Source organism: Petaurus breviceps, unplaced genomic scaffold, assembly GCF_028583685.1.
Source record: "Petaurus breviceps papuanus isolate PSGF00001 unplaced genomic scaffold, PetGlider_PUasm1.0 187, whole genome shotgun sequence".
In the NCBI taxonomy this organism is placed as follows: Eukaryota; Metazoa; Chordata; class Mammalia; order Diprotodontia; family Petauridae; genus Petaurus; species Petaurus breviceps.
In genome coordinates this window covers 29,566,113-29,574,283 of record NW_027185799.1, presented here as the reverse complement: position 1 = coordinate 29,574,283, position 8,171 = coordinate 29,566,113, and positions in this window count along the sequence as shown.

Below are 8,171 nucleotides of genomic sequence, written 5' to 3'. Positions count from 1 at the left end.
CCCCAGCCTTGCGCCTCTGGACCCCTCCCATGAACCCCCCCCAGCCTCGCGCCTCTCGGACCCCTCTCGTGCCCCTCCCAGTCTGGAGCCCCCCGAAGCCCGGAGCACCTCCAGGCCCCCAAGGGCATGCCAGTCTGGCCCGGTTCCGGGAGGTGGCTGTTTTAGGGTTGGGAGTAGAAACTGGGCTGAGGAGATCCAAGGCCAACCCAGGGAGGGGGGACCGGGAGCCGGACTGTGGACAGGTGTGTGTGTGTGTGTATTTGTCCTGTCTGCCGCGAGTTTGTTTAGCAGGCATGGATGTAGGGAAGACCCTTCTTGCCATTCACACCTTCATGCTGTATGTTTGTGCACGTGTTCACCAACGTAGATGCGTGTATTCTGATGCAATGTGCAAGTGTGTAGGTCTAAGCGTGTTTCAGTAGATCTGTCAGTGCCTTGCCCAGATTATGTCGGTAGTTTGTGCCTCTGTGCTTTGGTGCTGGTGGATCTGCCGTTGGGGTCGGTCTTTCTGAGGGCCTTTCAGAACACGTCTATCAGCATTTCTGGGTGTGTCTGGGTTTCTTTGTATTCAAGTCAGTGCGCGTTGTGTCTCTTTCAGAATGAGAGTATCAATATATTCGATTCAGTGCGTGGGTGGGGAGATGAGTGATGCAGGGCCCTATTGTTAGAGCTCTGGGTCATCTTTCTCTGGATTCCCTTTCCTGAGGGCAACTCACAGTGAAAGGACATAGATAACCCTCAGGGCACTGTCAAGCTCTGGATACAAATTGGCAGTTAATTAACACTCAATTAGATGAGCAATTAATGAAAGAGCTCCATAGAAAGTTCCTTTCTAATAACATAGCAAGTGCCAGCACCACCAGGGCTTTCTCTTTCAGGGAGAGCCGAAGCTATCTCCCTCAGCCCACACCTTTATATATCCTTTGCCTATCACTAGCTTACTTGTCTTCAGCTAATGGTCTAGTGACACTTTGTGCCTTTCAGTAACCTGGTAAGCTGAAGATGCAGACAGGAAGAAGCACTACAGAGTCTGAGATCAGCATCACCAAAAACATTGTGCCACCTTTGTAATTAACCTCTGGGAATACTAAAAGAGACAAAAGTCAGTCCCTACCCTCAAGGAACTTACACCACATGCAAACAAATATATACAAAGCAAGCTATATATAGGATAAACAGGATATAATTAAAAGAGGAAAGGCACTAGATTTAAAAGGGATTAAGGAAGACTTTCTGTAGAAGGTGGGATTTTAGTTGGGCTTTAAAACAATCCAGAAAGGTAAGTAGATGGAGGGGAGGAGAGCATTCTAGGAATGGAGGACAGCCAGATAGAATGCTTGGGACTGAGATGAAGAGTGTCTCGTTCATGGAAAAGTCGGGAGACCAGAGTCATCATTGTATCCAAGTACCCATCCATGAATAAGGTGTAAGAAGACTTCAGAGGGAGGGAGGGGGCTAGGTTAGAAGGGCATTGAATGCCAAAAAGCATTTTGTATTTACTTCTGGAGGCAATTGGAAGTCACTGGAACTTATTAAGTAGAGGGAGTGACATCATCAAACCTGCATTTTAGGAAAATCATTTTAGTGACAGAATGGAAAATAGATTGGAGTGAGGAGAGACTTGAGGAAGGCAGATCCACCAGGCAATTACAATAGTAATTGTGAGAGCGTGTACCAGAGTGGTGGCAGTATCAGAGGAGGGAAGGCAGCCTATTGGAGAGATGTTGCAAAGGTGAAATCAGCAGGCCTTGACAACAACATGGATATGGAAAATGAGAGATCAAGAGGAATCCTGGATGATTCCTAGGTCGTAAACCTGACAGACTGAGAGAATGGTTTTGCCCTCTACAGTAATGGGGAGGGGTTGCAGGTGGAGTGAGGCTTTAGGGGGGGGAAATTATTTCTGTTTTGGACATACTGAGTTCAAGAGGTCCATTGAATGTCAGTTAAAGATGTCCAAAAGGCAGTTGAAGATATGAGATTGGAGGTCAGCAGAAAAGTTGGAGCAGGAAAGGTAGATTTGAGAAGAATCAGCATGGAAATGATACTTAAGCCCATGGGAGCTGACCAGATCACCAAGTGAAGTAGTATAAAGGGAGAACAGAAGAGGCCCCAAAACAAAATTCTGAGGGACACATGGTTAGAGGATGTGATCTGGAGGAAGATCCAGCAAAGGAGGCAGAAAAGGAGTGGTCAGATAGGTAGGAAGAACACCAGGAGAGAGTGGTGTCCTGAAAACCTAAAGAGAAAAAAGTATGGAAGAGGAGAGAGTGATTAACAGTGTAAAAGGATGTAGAGAGTTCAAGGAAAATGAGAATTAAGAAAAGGTAGTTGTATCTGGCATCTAAGAGATCATTAGTAACCTCAGAGAGAGCAGTTTCAGTGAAATGATAAGGTTGGAAGCTAGATTTATTAAATATATATGTAATATATATTTATATCAGGTTGTTAAACATTATTCTTAATAGTATTTTACTTTTTCCAATTACATGTAAAGAATAATTTTTAACATTCATTTTTAAAGGAAGCCAGATTTTTAAGGGGTTAAGAAGAGAGTGAGATGAGAGAATGTGGAGGCACCTATTGTAGACTGACTTTATGAGGAATTTGGCTACAAAAGGCAGAAGAGAAATAGAAAGATAGAGATTCATCACTTCATTGCTCTGGGCAGTGTAAATAGAGGATTGACTTAATAAGGTAAAGATCTTTTTCAGTTCTAGAATCTATGATAAAATACAAGGACTGAAGAGAGGCAAGAGTCTTGCAGAGGATAATAATAATAATAGACTTTATGTATTGATTTATGGTTTGCAAATAGCTTTAAAAATATTATTTTATCCTCACAACAACCCTCCATGGAAGGTGAATGTTATTATTATCCCCATTGTACATATGAAGAAACTGAGGTAGACAGGTTAAGCTATTTGTCCTAGAGTCACACAGCTAATAAGTGTCTAAGGACAGTTTTGATCGACTCCAGGAGTTAGAAGCACCGATCTCTTTTATTTTTACAACACCTACTTTTCCCAACGTGTCCTTCCCTCCACCGTCTCTCAGAGTTGCCCCTTAAAATAAAGGATTTAAAATTCAGTTTCTATTGTTTTATTGTTGTTCTTACCATTTCTGTTGTTGTATATGTTGTGTATGTTATTTTCCTGGTTCTGCTTATTTTGTATCCTTTCATACAAGTCTTTCCGTGCTTCTCTGTATTTCTCATATTCATTTTTTCTTACAGCACAGTAATATTCTGTTACATTCATGTATCAAAATTTGTTCTGCCATTGCCCAATCTATGGGAATGAAAAATATGAAAAATACTTTTGTTTCCGTTTTTTTCTTACCACAAAAAATGCTGCTCTAAGTATTTTGGTGAATATGGGGACTTCTTTTTGTTACTGACCTCCATAGAGTAAATGCCTAGAACTGGAACATCAGAGTTAAAGGGTATGGATAATTTGATATCTCTCCTTTCTTCTCGTAAGGGTTCTATCAATTCACAGTTCCACCAACAATGAATTAGTGTGTCTTTCTTTTTCAAAACTCATCTAACACTGACTCTTCCCCTTTTTAATCTTTTCCAGTTTTCTGGGTCTGAGGTGAAATCTTAGAGTTGTTTTGTTTTTCATTTCATTACACAATATATGTATTATATATTTCTTAGCATGCATCATGTATTCTCTCTTAAAGTACATTGCACCTTTGTCTTTTGCCTTCTGAGAAAATTCGATGAAGAGTGTGTTGGGGTTTTTTTTTTCCCTCCAAGTATCTGCTCTGTCCATGGTCTTCCCGGGAAAAAAAGGGAAACACTTCAATCCATATAGCATAGGTATGTCCTTTAGATAGAAGTGGAGATATTCACCAGGGTTTCCAGTTGTTTGATCATTTTAATTATGTCTGACTCTTCATGACCCCATTTGGGGTTTTCTTGGCAAAGATAGTGGAGTGACTTGACATTTCCTTCTCCAACTCATTTTACAGATGAGGGACTGAGGCAAATAGGGTCAAGTGACTTGCTCAGGGTCACACAGTTAAGTGTCTGAGGTCAGATTTGAACTCAGAAGGCGAATCTTCCTGACTCCAGGCCTAAGTACTCTATCTATTGCACCATCTAGCTGCCCAGAGAACCCGAGAGAGACAATTAAAAAGATAGTCAAAACAATCAATAACTTCAGCAAAGTTGCAGTATATACGGACAGCAGGAGGACCTGAGTTCAAATCCGACTTCAGACACTTAACACTTACTAGTCATGTGACCTTAGGCAAGTCACTTAACCCCAACTGCCCTGCATTTCCCCCTCCAAAAAGAAAAAGAAGTTGCAGTATATAAAATAAATCCACACAAATCATCAACATTTCTGTATATTACCAACAACAACAAAAAAAAACAGCGGAAGCAATAGAAAGAAATTCCATTTAAAATAAGAACAGAGAGTATAAAATATCTCAGAGCCTACCTGCCAAGACATATACAGGAACTATATGAACACAACTATATTATACAAATACATAATTAAATAATTGCAGAAATATCAATTGCTCATGGGTAGACTGAACCAATAGAATAAAAATAGCAATACTACCTAAATTAATTTACTTATTCAGTTCCATAGAAATCAAACTACCAAGGAATTACTTTATAGAGCTAGAAAAAAAATAGCAAAGGTCAAGATTATCAAGAGATTCAGCAAATAAAAATGGGAAGGGAAGGGGGTCCAGCAGTACCAGATCTCAAATTACTCTACAAAACTGTAATCCCCAAAACAATTCTGTAGTATTGGATAAGAAATAGAGTATTGATCAGTGCAACAGATTAGGTACCCAATATACTGAAGCAAATGATCACAGTAACTTAGTGTGTGATAAACCCAAGGATCGAAGCTATTAGAGCAAGAATTCAATATCTGACAAAAACTACTGGGGAAACTGGAAAATAGTATGGCAGAAGCTGAGCGTAAACCAATACCTCACACCGTATACCAAAATAAACTCACAATGGGTACAAGATTTAGATATAATGGGTGATAAAAGCTAATTAGTGAAGCATAGAAGAAACTACCCATGAAATCTATGGATGGGGAAGTGTTAATGACCAAACAAGAGATAGAGAAGTTCATGGGACATAAAATGAATAATTTTGATTATCTAAAATTAAAAATTTTTGCACAAACAAAATTAATGCAACTAAAATTAGAAGAAAAATAGGGAACTTGGGGAAGGAGAGAGAATTTTGAAGCTCGTTCCTCTGATAATGATCTCATTTCTCAAATGTATAAGTAATTTAGTCAAATTTATAAGGCTAAGAGCCATTCCCCAATTGATAAATGATCAACTGACATGAACAGATAGTTTTCAGAGGAAGAAAGAGAAGTTAACAATAGTCATATTAAAATGCTCTAAATCACTAATAACTAGAGATATGTAAATTAAAACAACTCTGAAATAATACCAATCAAATTGGCTAAGATTACAGAAAAGGAAAATGATAATGCTGGAAGGGATATGGGAAAATAGGTACACTAACAAACTCTCAGTAAAACTATGAATTAGTTCAACCATTTTAGAAATGGTTTGAGAGTATGCCCTCAAAGCTATTAAACTCTGCATACCCTTTGAACCAACAATATTACTCCTAGTTCTATACTTCAAAGAGATCATATAAAGAAGAAAAGGACCCTTATGTCAAAAAATACTTAAGTAGCTCTTTTTTGTGATGACAAATAATTGGAAACTGAGGAATCCATCATACTCCAATACCATAATTTATTTAACCATTCTCCAGTTTCCAATAAAGTTAGGGTATAAGAGTGTGGCAGAATATTGTTGTACTAAAAGATATGATGAAGAAGATGGTTTCAGAAAAACCTAGGAAGACTTATTATGTTTTATTGTAAAGTGAGTAGAACCAGGAGAACAATTTACACATTAACAATATTATAAAGACAATCAATTGTGAGAAACTTAGTAACTCTGATCAGTGGCCAACTACAATCCAAAGTACTCATAATTAAAATTTCTATCCACCTCTAGGTAAAGCAGTGGTGGAATAAGAGTGCAAATTGAAATTTTTCCCCTTTTCTTTTTTTCTTGTTTTTCCACCCCGCTTCAGAACACGGTTAATGTGGAAATTTGTTTTGCATGACTTCATACTTGTAATGGGTTTGTATTTCTTGCCTTCTCAGTGGGTGGGAGGAGGGAAAGAATTTGGAATTGAAAATAAAATAAAGTTGAATTTTTTAAAAATGTGATATGCTAGGGGCGGTGGAGTCAGGAGGACCTGAGTTCAAATCCAGCCTCAGACACATAACACAAAAACTGTGTGACCTTGGGCAAGTCACTTAACCCCAACTGCCCTCCAAAAAGCAAAAAAAAAAAAAAGTGGTATGCTACTTACTGATAATACTGTCACACAACTATGTATCAACTACATAGATGGGGTCTTTAAGTACAGACATGAGAGGGATAATTTTGTGCATATCGATGTACTTAAAGTCTCTATAACATGGAAACACAATCAACTAAACTATTATACCTCCTATTACTGAGTGTGTAAAAAGAAAAGCATCATAGGATCACAACTCTAGAACTAGAAGGAACCTCAGTGTCAGCTACTTTTATAACTCAACTATCTAAATCCAAGGGTCTAGACCCCAGGGTCTAGACAAATCTCAGAAGAATAAAAGCAATCTCGAACTGGGAAAAATCAGTCAAACTGGCCTCATTATAAACAAAAGGGAAACAAAGAAACATATCCCTATACAGTATCCCCTCCTTCTACCCTTTTCATGGCAAAAGGCCCAGTTGAATAAAAGACTAAATGGAAGTCCTAAAGATGCTGCACTTGTGATAACTGTCCCTCTCCCCACCTTTTTCACCTGCCCCCATTTTGTAGATTTGATACATAGAGTCATAGGAAATTTTGTGTGGTTTGTGGCTGATTGGTGAGGTCTTGCAGGGAAACATTAAGGCCCAAAGTGTTGGTCCTGGAAATTTAACTTTTAAAAATAATAAAATGAGGGGCAGCTAGGTGGCACAGTGAATAGAGTACTAGCCCTGAAGTCAGCAGGACCTGAGTTCAAATCCAGCCTCAGACACTTAATACTTACTAGCTGTGTGACCTTGGACAAATCACTTAACCCCAATTGCCCTGCCTTCCCCACTCCAAAAAGCAGGAAAAAAAAACAATAAAAATAATAAAATGAAACTAAACATGTCAATTATAATGATAATGATTATAGCTAGAATTTGTATAGCACTTTTAATGTTTTCAAAGCACTTTACAAATATAATTACCAAGACTGGTCCCAAAGAAAACATATGAGAAGATACTTTTACCACTTCTCTGTAGAAGTAGGGACCATAGGTTTGGAATACTATATATAATGTCAGAATTTTTTCATTTCATTGGGTAGTTTTGCTGCAGTTTTTTCCCCTCTATTTTTTGTTGTTGTTGTTATAAAGGATGGCTCTTTTGGAAGGGACAGAAAAGGGACACATTGGGAAATATAGGTGATATAAAAAAAATAAAAATTCATTTTGAGAAAGAAAAGAAAATCAAAAGTCATCAATAAAAATAGATAATTTTTTTTTTTAGAAAAGAGTTCTGGGAAACAGAAGCTACTCCCTTTTCCCCAGACCCCTTTTTCTCCTTTCTTCTTTCCCTACTAGGCAAAAATAAAAACTGTTTTTGTTCCCCACTCATAATCTCTCTGAATATACTCTACTCTTATTTGTACTGAAGAACACCCTAATCTCATCCTTGGGGCTCAATTAATAGCCTGTTGGGTGATAAGGGAAGATTTGTTCTGGCAAGTGTATGTAAAGTAACCATTCATGGATTGAACACGGTGTCCTTATATTTATTTAGCTGGTCTACTGCTAAAAGCCTCCAAGAATGAATCCAGTCTCCCTATCTAGGCCACCAGGTGGAGTGTGGGAAGATCAGCCTACTTGAGGATGACTGAAAGAATAAGAAAGTGGGAGATACTCAGACCAAGCTCCACATCGTGCTGCAACTGGCAGCATATTTTAGATGATTCATATCCAAATTTAAATCTCTTACCTATCCTCTGTGCCATTTTAGCTGAATTTCAGAGTGCCAAGAAGCATTTACTCAGTTAAGCATTTACCCTGTAGTTGTCGATAGTAAGATAAGAACCAAAACCTTGGCTTAG